This window comes from Neofelis nebulosa, chromosome 3 (assembly GCF_028018385.1).
Source record: "Neofelis nebulosa isolate mNeoNeb1 chromosome 3, mNeoNeb1.pri, whole genome shotgun sequence".
Classification (NCBI taxonomy): domain Eukaryota; kingdom Metazoa; phylum Chordata; class Mammalia; order Carnivora; family Felidae; genus Neofelis; species Neofelis nebulosa.
The window spans coordinates 145,610,630-145,626,258 of NC_080784.1; the positions used below are offsets into that span (position 1 = coordinate 145,610,630).

Here is a 15,629-nt window from a genome sequence, read left to right on the forward strand (position 1 = left end):
AGGTTCTAAGTTCCTGGGACCAGAAACTGTCCTGAGGGCCACCATGACTAATGTGCCTGCTTTCCCCCTGCAATTTTCCTCATTATTTCCCATTCTCTAGATATGCCCTTTATCCCCTCTGATTTTACCTCCTTACTTGCTAGCTCACCTAAGTATTCAGCATTTAAGAAAGATGCTTGTTTGTCATTTTTAGTTTTGTAGTGGGAATGTTTTTTCAGGATATTTATCCCTCCAAAGAATCTAGAAATCAAAGAGTTGATGAGCAGTTTTTTTTTTAAGTTCATTCTGTGTAGTTATGGAAAGTGCATTGATGGAGGCTGATAATGGAAAGGTGAAAATCAGTTAGCTTGACATTTTATTAGAACAGTTAAGAAATTAAGATGGATTGCAAGATGTGGAAACAACCTTAATGTTCATGGACAGATGAATGGATAAAGAAAATGTGATATGTACATACAATGGAATATTATTCAGCCTTCAAAAAAGAGGGAAATCCTGCCATCTGTGACAGATGGATCAACCTTAAGGACATTACACTAAGTGAAATAAGCTAGTCACAGAAGGACAAATATTGTATATCCCACTTATCTGAGGTTGATGGGTTTCAGGACACACTACCCCAAAATATGGCATGTTGGCATATTGGATATTTTAATTTGAAGGAATTATCATATTCTGCCACATCTGCCTTCTCTTCATCAAACCTCCCATAAAAATGCACAGATCCATCTCTTTGGGTCTTCATTTCCTTATGAAAGCTCCCGTGTCATGTGAAATTATATTGAACAAATTTATATGGTTATTTCCTGTTAATTTGTCTTTCTCAGTTTAATTGTCAGACCCAGGGATCCTAAGAGGGTAGGAAAAGAACGTTTTTCCTCCTCTATAAGATATATATATATTTTTAAGTTTATTTATTTTTCAGAGAAGGAGACAACATAAGCAGGGGAGGGGCAGAGAGAGGGAGACAGAGAATCCCAAGCAGACTTTCCCCTGTCAGTGCAGAGCCTGAAGCAGGGCTCAAACTCATGAACTGGGAGATCATGATCTGAGCTGAAATCAGGAGTTGGACACTTAACCAACTGAGCCACTCAGGTGCCCAAAGGTACCCTTCTTTCTTAAGTTTATTTATTTATTTTGAGAGAAAGAGGGAAAGAGAGAGAGTCCCAAGCAGGCTCCACATTGTCTGCACAGAGCCCGATGCAGGGCTCGAACTCTTGAACCATGAGATCATGACCTGAGCCAAAACCAAGAGTTGGATGCTCAACTGACTGAACCACCCATGCACCCCTCTATAAGAGATCTAAAATATACTTATAGAGAAAAAGAGGCAGAAGGTTTATGTGAGCAAATTATAGTAGAAAACTTCCCTAATCTGGGAAAGGACACAGACATCAAACTCCAAGAAGCACAGAGAACTCCCATTAGATTCAACAAAAACCGACCATCAACAAGGCATATCATAGTCAAATTCACAAAATACACAGACAAGGTAAGAATTATGAAAGCATCAAGGGAAAAAAAAAGTCCTTAACCTGTAAGGGAAGATAGATCAGGTTCACAGCAGGCCTATCCACAGAAACTTGGCAGGCCAGAAAGGAGTGGCAGGATATATTCAATGTACTGAATGAGAAAAATATGCAGCCAAGAATTCTTTATCCGGCAAGGCTGTCATGCAAAATAGAAGGAGAGATAAAGAGTTTCCCAGACAAACAAAAACTAAAGGAGTTTGGGACCATTAAACCAGCCCTGCAATAAATTTTAAGGGGGACGCTTTGAGTGGAGAGAAAATGAAACAAAACAAAAGACCAAAAGCAACAAATACTAGAAAGGGCCAGAGAACACCAACTCTATAGGCAACACAATGGCAATAAATTAATATCTTTCATTACTCACTCTAAATGTCAGTGGACTAAATGCTCCAATCAAAAGACATAGTGTATCAGAACAGATATACTGTTTACAAGAGACCCATTTTAGACCTAAACACTCCTGCAGGTTGAAAGTAAGTTAATAGAGAACCATCTATCATGTTAATGGTTGTCAAAAGAAAGCTGGAGCAGCCATATTTATATCAGACAAACTAGATTTTAAAATAAATACTGTAACAAATGATGAAGAAGGGCATTATATCATAATTAAGGGGGTCTATCCACCAAGAAGATCTAAAAATTGTAAGTATTTATGTCCCCAACGTGGAAATGCCCAAATATATAAATCAACTAATCACAAACATAAAGAAAGTCATTGATAATAATACCACAATAGTGGGGGATTTCAACACCCCACTGACAGCAATGGACAGAATATCTAAGCATAAAATCAGCAAGGAAACAGTGGCTTTGAATGACACACTGGACCAGATGGACTTAACAGATACATTCAGAACATTTCATCCTACAGCAGCAGAATACACATTCTTCTTGAGTGCACATGGAACATTTTCCAGAATAGATCACATACTGGGTCACAAATCAGCCCTCAACAAGTACAAAAAGATTGAGATCATACTTTGCATATTTTCAGACCACAATGCTCTGAAACTCAAAATCAACCACAAGAAAAAGTTTGGAAAGACCATGAATACTTGGAGATAAGAACACCCTACTAAAGAATGATTGGGTTAACCAAGAAATTAAAGAGGAAATTAAAAAGTACATGGAAGACAATGAAAATGAAAACACGACATCCCAAAACCTCTGGGATGCAGCAAGGCAGTCATAAGAGGGAAGTATATAGCAATCCAGGCTTTCCTAAAGAAGGAAGAGAGGCCTTAAATACACAACCTAACCTTACACCTAAAAGAGCTGGAAAAATAACATCAAATAAAGCCCAAAACCAGCAGAAGGGAAATAATAAAGATTAGAGCAGAAATCAATGATATTTAAAACAACAAACAAACAAACAGAACAGAACAGATCATTGAAACCAGGAGCTGGTTCCTTGAAAGAATTAACAATCTCCTAGAGGAGAAAACAGGCAACAACCTCTTTGACCTCAGTCACAGCAACTTCTTACTTGACATGTCTCCAGAGTCAAGGGAAACAAAAGCAAAGATGAACTGTTGGAACCTCATCAAGGTTCCACATTGTAAAGGAAACAACAAAAAAAAGCTTCCGCACCGTAAAGGAAACAACAAAACTGAAAGGCAATGACAGAATGGGAGAAGATATTTACAAATGACATATCAGATAAAGGGACAGTATCCAAAATCTATAAAGAACTTAGCAAACTCAACACCAAAAATCCCCAAATAATCCAGTGAAGAAATGGGCAAAAAACATGAATAGACACTTTTCCAAAGAAGACATCCAGATGGCTAACAGACACATAAAAAGATGCTCAACATCACTCATCATCAGGGAAATACAAATGAAAACCGCAGTGAGATACCACCTCACACCTATCAGAATGGCTAACATTAACAACTCAGGCAATGACAGATGTTGGCATGGATGCAAAGAAAGAGGAACACTTTTGCACTGCTGGTGGGAATGCAAACTGGTGCAGCCATCTGGAAAACAATATGGAGGTTCCTCAAACAATTAAAAATAGAACTACCCTATAACCCAGCAATTGCACCACTGGGTATTTATCCAAAGGATACAGAAATGCTGATTCAAAGGGGCACATGAACTCCAATGTTTATAGCAGCACTATTGACAGTAGCTAAGGTATGGAAAGAGCCCAAATGTCCATCGACAGATGAATGGATAAAGAAGATGTGGTATACATATACAATGGAATATTACTTGGCCATCAAAAAGAATGAAATCTTGCCATTTGCAACAACATGGATGGAATAGAGTATTATGCTAAGCTAAATAAGTCACTCAGAGAAAGAGAAATATCATGATTTCACTCACATGTGGAATTTAAGAAACAAAACAGATGAACATAGGGGAAGGGAAGCAAAAATAATATAAAAATAGAGAGGGAGACAAACCATAAGAGACACTTAAATACAGAGAACAAACAGGGTTGCTGGCGGGGTGTTGGATGGGTGATGTGCTAAGTGGGTGATGGGCATTAAGGAAGACACTTGTTGGGATGAGCATTTGGTGTTATGTGTAAGTGACGAATCACTAAGTTCTATTTCTGAAATCATTATTACATTATATGTTAACTAGCTTAGATTTAAATTAAAAAAATAAAGATGTTAGATGATAGATAGATAGATAGATAGATAGATAGATAGATAGATAGATAAAAAAAATAGACTCAAAGAAGCCAAGGCTAGGGGGAAGTTCTGCAATTTGAGTAAGTTCTAGAGACCCAATGTACACCATTGTGCCTATATACTATATTATGGTAACTTAATGATACTGTATTTTACACCTAAAAATTTGTTAAGAGGGTTGAGCTCATATTAAGTGTTCTTGTCACAATAAATTTTTTAAAATGCTGAAAAACATTTTAATAAAAAGTGTTTTTAGAAAATTGACATGGCTTGGCCTGCAGTGGTTGCATAGGAGGTGGAGAGAGTTGATTTTGAAAATATTTTAAGTATACGAGTAACATATACCTCCTATAAAAATTAATCAAACAGTACAAAGTATAATCCTGTACCTGTCTTCCCCAGTTATAGATTGCGCTCTTCTCAGTAGCATTCCCTAGAGATAACTCTCCCTATCTCCCTCTCTGTTCTCTGTCTCTCTCCCTCACTCTATATATAATAAAAAATATATATAATATATAAAATATATAATATATAAATATTATAATATAAATATAAATCTATACTATTTATAAATATATAATATATAAATATAAAATTTATAAATATAAACATTAATATACAATATATGATTATATTATATAAAATATATAATAAAATATAAATAAAATAAATTAAAAATTATACATAGATGTATAATTACATACATATATATGTATAATTTTTAAATTTATTTGTTTTTGTAATTTATTTTTTATTACTTTTTTGTTTTAATTTACTTTTTACTTTATTTTATTTTATTTACAGTGACAGTTTTATTAGGATACAAATGAACAGTCAAATAGACTGATACTTAGGATGGCAGAGTCTGGAGGAGTCCTGAGCCCAGAGCTTCCATGCCCTCTCCAGGCATGCCACTTACCCAGCATATCAGTATGTTCATTAACTGGTAAGATCTCCAAGCCTCACTGTTAAGAGTTATTATCTAAGGTTTTTGTTTTTTGTTTTTTTCCATAGGCATGCTGGAGTAGCTCATTGGCCACATCATTGAACTTAATCTCTAGTCCCCTTCTCCTCCCTACAGGTTGTGGAGAGTGGGACTGAAAATTCTAACTTCCAGTCACGGGGTTCGTTTCTCTGGCAGCCAGACTTTCTGTCGTGAAGCTATCTAGCTGCACTGCCCAGCCCCCCTCCCACCCCCATGAGAAAATTTGCTAGTATAAACTCTGCTATGGTCCAAAGGGACTTGCATGACAAACAGAGACTTAGGAAATCCAAGGGTTTTTGAAGCTCTGTGTCAGGAACCTGGGACAAAATCAAATATGTGTATTTTCACCATACCACCACCTTGGACCTTAGGAGTAGTTGGTACCTGTTGTCTAAGGAACCTAGCCAAAAGTGAGATGGGAAAAATCTCATTTAGCATCCTGTTACATGGTGAAAGTGCAACAGAATTATTTCAGTGTTAGTTTAGATAGAACAAATATGACCTTATTTTTTTCTACTGTTAATAACTTTATCTTTTCAATTTAAACAAAAAGAGAAGCAAAAAAAAAAAAATGAACTAATAAATGAACCAGCAAACAATAAAACCCAAATGAAGTTATATCCAGTTTCCCCCATAACTGAAACTATGAAGCATTCGAGAGTCTGTACACTAAGCAGGTGGAGGGACTTGTGCTGGTCTTATAGGGGATGTGCTTGGAGGGCGCAGTTGGGCGGGGCTTGGTGTAATGGCTCCATTCTCCACTAGGGGGCTCTGCTTAGCTTACTGGGGTGGATCAGTGTAGCGCACATGAACGTGAGAGGTGGAAATGGCCTCATCCAGCTCCCTAGTCTCTGGCACAGGAACTTTGTGCTGTCACCAACCTGCAGTCAAGCACTCCTCATTTGTCTCAGGCCTCCGTCCACTCCCCGCCTCTGTCTTGTCCAGGTACAAGCTGTCACCTGCCAGGCAACACCTCCCTCCAGAGTTGCATCTCAGATGGGATTGTGTTTCAAATCCCCATACTTCAGAGACCAATGTGGCTTGGACCCACACCAACTCTGGGGGAGGATCTCACTGAGCAATGGCCTGGTGCTGGCTTGCCCCAGAAAATGTTCGTGTGATAGCACAGCAGCAGAGATTCAGAGATTATGGCAAATCACAACACACAGCCAGCACTAAGTTTCACCACCCTCTGGTGTCTTTGTCCTAATACCAGCAAATGTGGCTGCGCTCTGGGGTCCACTCGGACTTTTGCCCGTGGAGAGGCCATATGACCTGCACCAAATGCACTCCAAGGAGGGGAACCGTATCTCCCTGTGTGGCACATGGACCCATCAGAACCTGCTGCCTGCTCCCGGGGATTCACCCTCCTTTCTCATCAGAGCACTGCCAGGCACTGGGCTCCGGAACTTCAGACTCTGCGCTCCACTGTTTATAGAATCCTGGTGGTATTGAAACCCTCTCCTTTCTTCCCATCAGTGTTTTGGGGGAACGGATTTTTCTTGTTCAGTTCCCTGAAAGTGTTTTCACTCTTTCTCTTTCTCTCCAGAAACTTTTGGGGGAGTGTTTCCCTGCACTTTCTTGGTGAGCGCACTCTCCCCCTTTCTCTGTCCTTTCTCTGCGGAAATAGCCCCCTACCCTCCACGGTTTTTCTCTTTCCCTGTTCACCTCTCCACACCATGTACCTTCTGAGTTCTGTGGCTCAGGTTATGCAGATTGTTGTGTTAATCCTCAGATCAATTTCTGAGATGTGCAAAATGGTTTGGTGCTAATCTAGCTGCGTTTTAGGGACAAGACAAGCTGAAGATTTCCAGTTGCTCTGCCATCTTGATCGCAATCTCAATGTATATATAGTTTTAATTTTAATTTTTTTAGTGTTTATTTGTTTTTGAGAGAGCATGAGCGGGGGAGAGGCAGAGAGAGAGGGACAGAAAGAACCAGGGCTCGAACTCATGAACTGTGAGATCATGACCTGGGCTGAAATCAAGACTCGGTCGCTTAACTGATTGAACCACCCAGGCGCCCCAATGCATATATATTTTTAAATGTAGATTTTATTCATGTCTGGTGAGGCTAACAGATCAGGGGATGATTTGCTACTAGATAGTATGTTACTTACAGTTCCCAAGAAGAAGAGAACACAGCAGGTGCCTACAGGGCCACAGGAAAGAATACCAAGATTGGTCACAGGCAGAGAGAATGGAGAAACTGTGTAAGTAAGAGCCTTTTTGTGGGTTTTGAGGGAAGGAATGTGTGTTCACACAGGGTGAGCAGGTTAGACAGGTCTAGGATTGGCCATTTTGAATAATTTCATCAGCTCTAGGGTATAGGAACTACCCTAAGTTGTCTGGGTAGTGGCTCTGGGTATTGAGAGCAGGGGAATAGTGTTCCTGGGTGTAAAATGTCTTAAAGGCCATGGTTGGGGGATGTGGACTCTGTTATGGGTGGACTGCATATGAAAAGCTAGTTCACAGTCCTTTGCCATAGGCCAGAATCAGTTGACCCTGGGAAGGGCATTGCCTTGCTTGGGACAGCAAGGTCCCAAGATGTCAAAGTCAATCCAGAAACTAGAAAACATGATTCACAAAACAAATTTTTTTTTCAAAATGAGGTTAGATGATATATTTCAGCAACTTGCCATGTTCACATAACAAAACATATGAACATCTTTTCATGACAGAGGATACTGAGCTATATTTTTTTAAATGACTACATAGGATTCCCCTGTAAGAATATACAAAAACTTGTTTACCCATTCTTCAATTTATGGATTTTCCATAAATTTCCAGTTTTTCCAGTTTCCAGTTTTTCATGATCATAAACAATATGGTAATGAAAGTCCTTATATACTTTTTTATGTGGGTGTATTTGTTTTAATATGAAATTTATTGTCAAATTGGTTTCCATACAACACCCAGTGCTCATCCCAACAGGTGTGTGGGTGTATATTTCTATAGAATACTTAAAAGTGGAATTTCTGGATCAAAGGGTTTACATATTACATTTGTAATGAATTGAAAACAGCATTTCATTACATATTCATTTGTAAATGAATTGAAAACAGCATTTTTCACCGAACTAGAACAAATAATACTAGAATTTTTATAGAATCACAGAAGACCCCAAACAGCCACAGTGATCTTGAGAAAGAAGAACAAAGCTGGAGATATCACAATTGCAGATTTCAAGATGTACTACAAACCTGCAGTTAACAAAACAGTATGATGCTGGCACAAAAATAGACACATAGATCAATGGCACAGAATAGAGAGCCCAGAAATAGATACACACTTATTTGGTCAATTAATCTATGACAAAGGAGGTAAGAATATACTAATATACTAATGGGTGGGGCGCCTGGGTGAGTCAGAAGTGTCCGACTCAGTTTCGGCTCAGGTCATGATCTCACAGTTTCATGGGTTTAAGCCCCGTGTCAAGCTTTGTGCTGACAGTGCAGAGTCTGCTTGGAATTCTCTCTCTCTCCCTCTCTCTCTACCCCTCCCTTGCTCACACTGTCTCTTTCTCTCTCAAAATAGTAAAACTTAAAAAAAAAAAAAGAATATACTACAGGGAAAAGACATTCTCTTCCATAAATGGTGCTGGGAAGACTGGACAGCTACATGCAAAAGAATGAAACTGGCCCACTTTTTTTACACCATACACAAAAATAAATTCGAAATGGATTTAAAGACCTTAATGTGAGACCTGAAACTATAAAGATCCTGGAAGACAACGTTGGCAGTAACTGCTTTGACATTGGCCATAGCAACTTTTTTTCTCTAGATCTCTCTCTCAAAGCAAGGGAAACAAAAACAAAAATAAATTATCGGGACCACATCAAAATAAAAATCTGCACAGCAAAGGAAATGATCAACAAAACAAAAAACAACTCACTGAATAGGAGAAGATATTTTCAAATGATATATCTGATAAGGGGTTAACATCCAAAATATAAAAATAACTTATACAACTCAACACCAAAAAAACAATCCAATTAAAAAATGGGCAGAAGACCTGGGGGACCTAGGTAGCTCAGTTAAGTGTCTGACTCTTGATTTCGGCTCAGGTCATGATCTCACCATTGTGGGATTGAGCCCTGTGGCCAGCTCCATGATGGGTGTGGACCCTACTTGAGATTCTCTCTCTACCTCTGCCCCATCCCCCACTTGCATTTACTCTCCTCCCCACCCCCCCCATTAAAAAAAAATGGGCAGAAGACCTGAATAGACATTTTTCCAAAAAGGACATCCAGATGGGCAACAGACACATGAAATGATGCTCAGCATCACTAATAATCAGAGAACTGCAAATCAAAACCATAATGAGACATGACCTCACATCTATCAGAATGTCTAAAATCAAAAAGAAGAAATAACAAACATTGGTGAGAATGCAGAGAAAAAGGAGCCCCTGTACCCTGTTGTTGGGAATGTAAATTGGTACAGCCATGGTGGAAAACATTGTGGAGGTCCCTAAAAAAATAAAAAATAGAAATACCATATAATCCAATAATTCCACTGTTGGGTATTTACCCAAAAGAAAATGAAAACACTAATTTGTAAAGATATATTTACCCCTGTATTTATTGCAATATTATTGACAATAAACAAGATGTGGGAGCAACCTAAGTGTCTATGGATAGACGAATGGGCAAGGAAGATAAGTGTGTGTGTGTATATATATGTATATATATATACACACACACATATATATATACATATATATACACACATATATGTATATATATATATGACAGAATATTACAGAGCCATAAAAAAAGAATGAGATTGTGCCATTTGAAACAACATAGATGAACCAAAGGTATTGGACTAAGTGGAATAAGTCATATTGAGAAAGACAAATACCATATGATTTCCATCATATATAAAAAAACAAAACAAATAAACAAAAATCAGAATCAGACTATAAATATTGAGAACAAACTGATGGTTGCCAGAGAGGAAAGGTGTGGAAGATGGGCAAAATGGGTAAACGGGAGTAAGAGATGCAGGTTTCTAGTTATGGAATGAATGAGTCATGAAAGGAGGAGGCACAATATAGGGAATATAGTCAACGGTATTGTAATAGTGTTGTATGGGGACAGATGGTAGCAGCGCTTGTGGTGAGCACAACGTATAGAGAAGTTGAATCACTATGTTGCACACCTAAAACTAATTTAACATTGTTCGTCAACGGTATTCAGATAAAAAATATTTTTTTTTAATTTTTTTTTTTAACATTTATTTATTTTTGAGACAGAGAGAGACAGAGCATGAACGGGGGAGGGGCAGAGAGAGAGGGAGACACAGAATCGGAAGCAGGCTCCAGGCTCTGGGCCATCAGCCCAGAGCCCGACGTGGGGCTTGAACTCACGGACCGCAAGATCGTGACCTGAGCCGAAGTTGGACGCTCAACCGACTGAGCCACCCAGGCGCCCCAAAAAATATTTTTAAAAGAATGTACTATTTTCAGCTAAAAATAAATTATTTAAATTCATACTTTAATAAATCACAATTAAAATTTAATCTAGCTTAACTACAACAAAGTGAATTTACATTCCCATCAGTAGTGTATGGAGAGGCTCCTTTTCTCATACTGTCAATAATACAGGATTTTATCAATCTTTTTTTAAGTTTTTTTAATTTTACCTTTATTTTTTAAATTATTTATTTTGAGAGAGAGAGAGATAGTGGGGGAGGGGCAGAGAGGGAGAGAGAGAATCCCAAGCAGGCTCCGTGCTGTCAGCACAGAGCCCAGTGCAGGGCTCCATCCTATGAACTGTGGGATCATGATCAGAGCCAAAATCAAGAGCCAGACACTTAACTGAATAAGCCACTCAGGCACCCCTAGGATTTTATCAGTCTTTTGACTTTTAGCGAATTTGGGGGAAAAAAATGTTAGCAGTCAATCCCTAACAAAAGTGAGTCAATGTGAAAATACCAGTATCAGACAAAAGAGAATTCAAGCCAAAATGGATTTTGGCAGAGTGATATTTTATTTTGATAAACCACCCTATAGCAAGAAAATAAAACATCCATATGCCTTCATGTATTATAATTATGTAAATATATAATGGCAATTTTATATGATTCAATATATATTTTACTACAGAGCTACAAAAACTATAATGCAAAGATTCAGAAATACAAGAATAAATTGCTAACTCTGTACTTATCACAGAAATCTTCGAAACATTTTTTTCAAAGATGAGCAGATCGGGAAGAATCCATAAGGATAAAGAGGATTTGAATAGCATAACAACAAGCTTGACCTACAAAATGGATGCAGATAAACAAAATGTAAATTTCTTTGCAGATTTCAATGGCATAGTTAGTACCTACCAGCATACACATAAGCATCTTAGATTAACTGAAAACGTAAGTTGCCTGGGAATAGTGATTAATATTTTAGTATATTAATAGTTTATGTTATATCCTAAGGAAAGTCAGCAAGAGTAGGAGAAGTAAACAGGAAAAGGCAAGGTGTTTCTATCATGTTTTGTGAACAGAGGAAAGCCAGCCATGAGAAAGAGTGCCTAGTCTCCTGTGGGACTCCCGTGGGACAGCAGAGACCCCTGTGTGCCAGACCTGCTCTGAGCCCCAGGCCCCGTGCTGTCAGAACTCCTGTTTCTGGGTTAAGGAGCTCAGGCTACGCAGATGCGGCTTGAGAAACACAGCCTCCTAATCCAGGGGAGTAAGAAGGCTTAGACGTGGGGCCAGGGCGGGAGAGAGCAGAGGAGAGACTGTCTTCAGGAGTGGGGCCTACGTGTGAGGGAGTCACCCTGACTATGCCATCTCTCCCTTCACATCCTCCTCACAGGCCTGATCTGATGGAGGTCAAGAGGTGCCTACTGATGTGAGGTGGGCAGCCCTGAAGGCTTGGCCACGGCTGTGGATGTCACCGCTGCCTTTCTGGGACAAGGTATGCCAGGCTGGGCGTGGGCCTTATTACACTTACAGGCCTGGAAGAAACTACATCAGCCAGGGATCCCTCAGCCAACTCAGAAGACAGGATGGGGGGTCACACCTGTGTGTTAAAGAGGTTTCTGCCTCCTTGTGTGTTGTAGTAAAGAATACCAAAGAAGGTAAGAGCTTTCTTTCTCACCTAAAGCACAGAAAGGAGGGCAACAAATGTATGTTCTTACACGGGAAATAATACAGGTTTGATTTGAGGATAGAGGTAAGAGAAAGCTCCTATTATCAACTCACCCAGGGAGGGTATTTGCTATGTGTATTTTGAGGTTCATTTGGGGGAAGATAAACAATTACCAACATTTTTTTTTAAATGATAATGTCAAATATGGATGGTGCTAAGGCAAATCCTAGAAGGACAGGGGTCTCACCCATATGATGTACATGTGCTATTTACCTGAGAAGATGGCTCACCGGAGTGATCACCAGCAGGAAAAGTAATTAGTCATTACCAAAAGGTGTCAGTTCAACAGTCTGAGTCTACATCAAGCTCATTTTTCATGTTTGGTTTTACGAAGCTTTCCTTTTTTCCCTTGAGAATTATTTTAGTTCTCCTTTCTACTCCTTACTTTTAGAATGTCCTTTACAGGTCTGTAAATGATATCAGTTTCTTCTCTTAAGACAGCCATAGGTAATACCTATTTAGTCAGAACCACTTTTTAATTTCTTTCTTATATGGACATTTTTTTGAAAAATATGATTTCTTGATTTTTAATTATCAAAGTTATAATAGAGTAAGTTAAAAATGAAAGTTTATCACACAAGCCCATTCTGCAGAGATAATCACTATTAACAATTTGGTGTATGCTATTTGATTGTATACTTACTGATACTTTTTTTATATAGATGAGATCATATTAGGCATGCTATTCTGCAATTTGCTTTTCTTCATGCATTGATGTATCTTGGGGATATTTTCATGCCATTACATACTGATTTGCTGTGTTCTTTGTCATGGCTGAATGCTATTCCATTCCCCTTTTAATGTCCCATGATGTATTTTGTTAATTCTGTGCTGATAAAATATTTAAGGTGCTTATTATTTTGGGGAGAGAGATATTTTAAGAGATTCTGAGAGTGTCGTTTAAAAAGGTTCCTCATCTATGGTTTTTAATGGCAATGACAAACATTTGCAAAGTTCTCTTCACATAAAACCTCATCTTCCCCTTGTCATAACCATGTAATGGAGTTACTACCACCAATTCACAGACAAGAAACAGATGAGATCACGGAGTCCCGTCCTGATATCTGGGTGCTCCCTGTCCCCTTCCACGATATATGAAGGCACATCCTTTTTGTCCTTGATGACCAGAATTAATTATAACTGGATGTGCTGCCTGAGGAGAGCCTTCATTTCTTTCACCCCTGCAGGTTATTTCGAATAGTTTATTGGTCCCTGATAGTTATTCCTCTCTCACTCCATGGCAACATCATACTTCTATCTCAATGGCTTTTTTTTTATAGGGTAGGTGATAGACAAAGTTGTCTTATTCTGCCACCATTTTTGAATTTATAAACTCATAAGAAACAAGGTGCCTGAAGGGCAAAAGAGGAATAATTTAATAATAACCATCTTTGACCCAGAAATAATCAGTATCCATCCTATTGGTTTCTGCTTGTCTTGGTCAGCTAGGGGTGCTGGAACAAAATACCACAGGTGAGTGGCTTAAACAACATACATTTATTTATCACAGTTCTGGAGGCTGAGTAGTCCAGGATCAAGATGTCAGCAGATTTGATTTGTGTTGTGTGCTCTCTTCTTGGCTTGCAGATAGCCACCACCTTGCTCACATGACACACACACACACACACACACACACACACACACACACAGATCGATCTAATCTTTCTTCCTCTTTTTTTTTTTTTTAATAAGGACACTAATCCCATCATGTGGTTACCACCCTCATGACCTCACCTAAACCTAATAACCTCCCAAAAGCTCCACCTCCAAATAACATCACACTGGGAGTTAGAAAGTCAATTTGTGAATTTATGGGGGACACATACAGTTTATAACAATGCTGTATTGAGATAGTATGTCTTTTTCTGCTTCCTAAATCTGAGCCAGGGGCATGTTTTTGGTTTTTGATATTGTAAAATAAATATATCAGATCCAATCTATCAACATGTATTGAGATTCTACCATATACTGAGAACACTTTAAATACATTATTTATTACTCTCATATATACAGAGGAGAAAACTGAGTCTATGAGAGGTTAAGCGACCAAGGTCTAGTGAGAAGCTGATCTGAAATTCTCACCTGCACCTGTATGCTTCCAAAACAGAAACACTTTAGGACACAACATGGCTCTACAGGCAAGTTACCAATGATCAAAACAAGTTGTAAGTGAGTCACTGGTGGACTCAGTCATTACTGTTACCCCTTTTAGCTCTAAAACTGTGCAAGTTATCTGGAGAAAGTTGGGTTGATTTGGTCATGATGGCTATTCGGTTTGACCCATACTCAGGTTCTGGTTTTATGGTATCTCTTACATCTGGGAATCATTTTGCACACACACACAAAAGAGATCATAGTCTTTTTGTCTTTGATCATTTAGTCAAAGTAAGCTAACCAACACAAGCAAGGTGAGACTTTTCTTTGATTTGCAAGGGAAAAGATAACAACTTTTTGACAATCCCCAAGACGATAACCTTTAAAAATAGAGGAAGTAGAGTAGGGTAGATGTGAGGTTAGGGGGAAAAATATAGAAATGGAATCCATAGGCACCTGGGTGGCTCAGTCAGTTAAGCGTCTGACTTTGGCTCAGGTCATCATCTCATGGTTTGTGAGTTTGAGCCCTGTGTCAGGCTCTGAGCTGGTAGTGTAGAGCCTGTGTGGGATTCTCTATGTCCCTCTCTCTCTGCCTCTCTCCCACTCATTCTATCTCTCTCAAAAATAAACAGTAAAAAAAAAAAAGTGGAATCCACTCTCAACATTAAGTCAGTACATCTCAGATTGCTTCCTGAAGAAGAGCTAGGAAAAGATTGATCTTTATTGTGTAAAAATGAATGTGCCAATAAATAAATAAATGGTAAAAATAAATAAATTTATTCAATTAATATCTACTGAATCTCTGCCACATGCCAAGCCCACGCTAATTTCTAGATATATAATGATGAATTTGCTCACACACAGCCTTTGCTCTCAAGCAACTGGTAGTTTAATGGTAGAGAGACACAAAATAGGGAAGTATAATATCTTACCGCAGTAATGGAGATGTGAATAGGTTATTCAAGAACTCACAGGAGGGGCCTGTCAAACTGGCTTCCCTAAAGTGATGCCCAAAGTGAGCCTTAAGGAATGAGTAAAGTTAGCCAAGTTAGCCAAGAGGGATGGGAGAGGAAGAACATTCCAGGTCAGAACAAAAACACGTAGGTCATGGTGGTCAAAGAGCAGTTTGAGGAAAGCAGAGAAGAGAGATGAGGCTTGAGGAGTAGGCTTTTGGGAAGATGAGTTCTGTTTGTGGTACATGGAGTCTGAGGCACC

The 15,629-nt window shown here is 38.7% G+C and overlaps 1 protein-coding gene across 4 annotated transcripts in view; it reads left to right on the forward strand.

Annotated features, from left to right (window-relative positions):
- The first annotated feature begins 4,981 nt into the window (after window positions 1-4,981).
- The window catches only part of PPEF2 (protein phosphatase with EF-hand domain 2), a 41,171-nt gene continuing 30,523 nt past the window's right edge, over window positions 4,982-15,629 (forward strand). Inside the window, exons 1-2 of one of the 4 annotated variants that reach the window (XM_058722252.1) lie at window positions 4,982-5,126; window positions 11,985-12,086. The gene's annotated coding sequence lies outside the window, so the exon portion shown is untranslated. Of the gene's footprint in view, window positions 5,127-10,625; window positions 12,087-15,629 lie in introns of those variants that run through there. The other 3 variants (XM_058722254.1, XM_058722251.1, XM_058722253.1) reach the window with 3 other exon arrangements.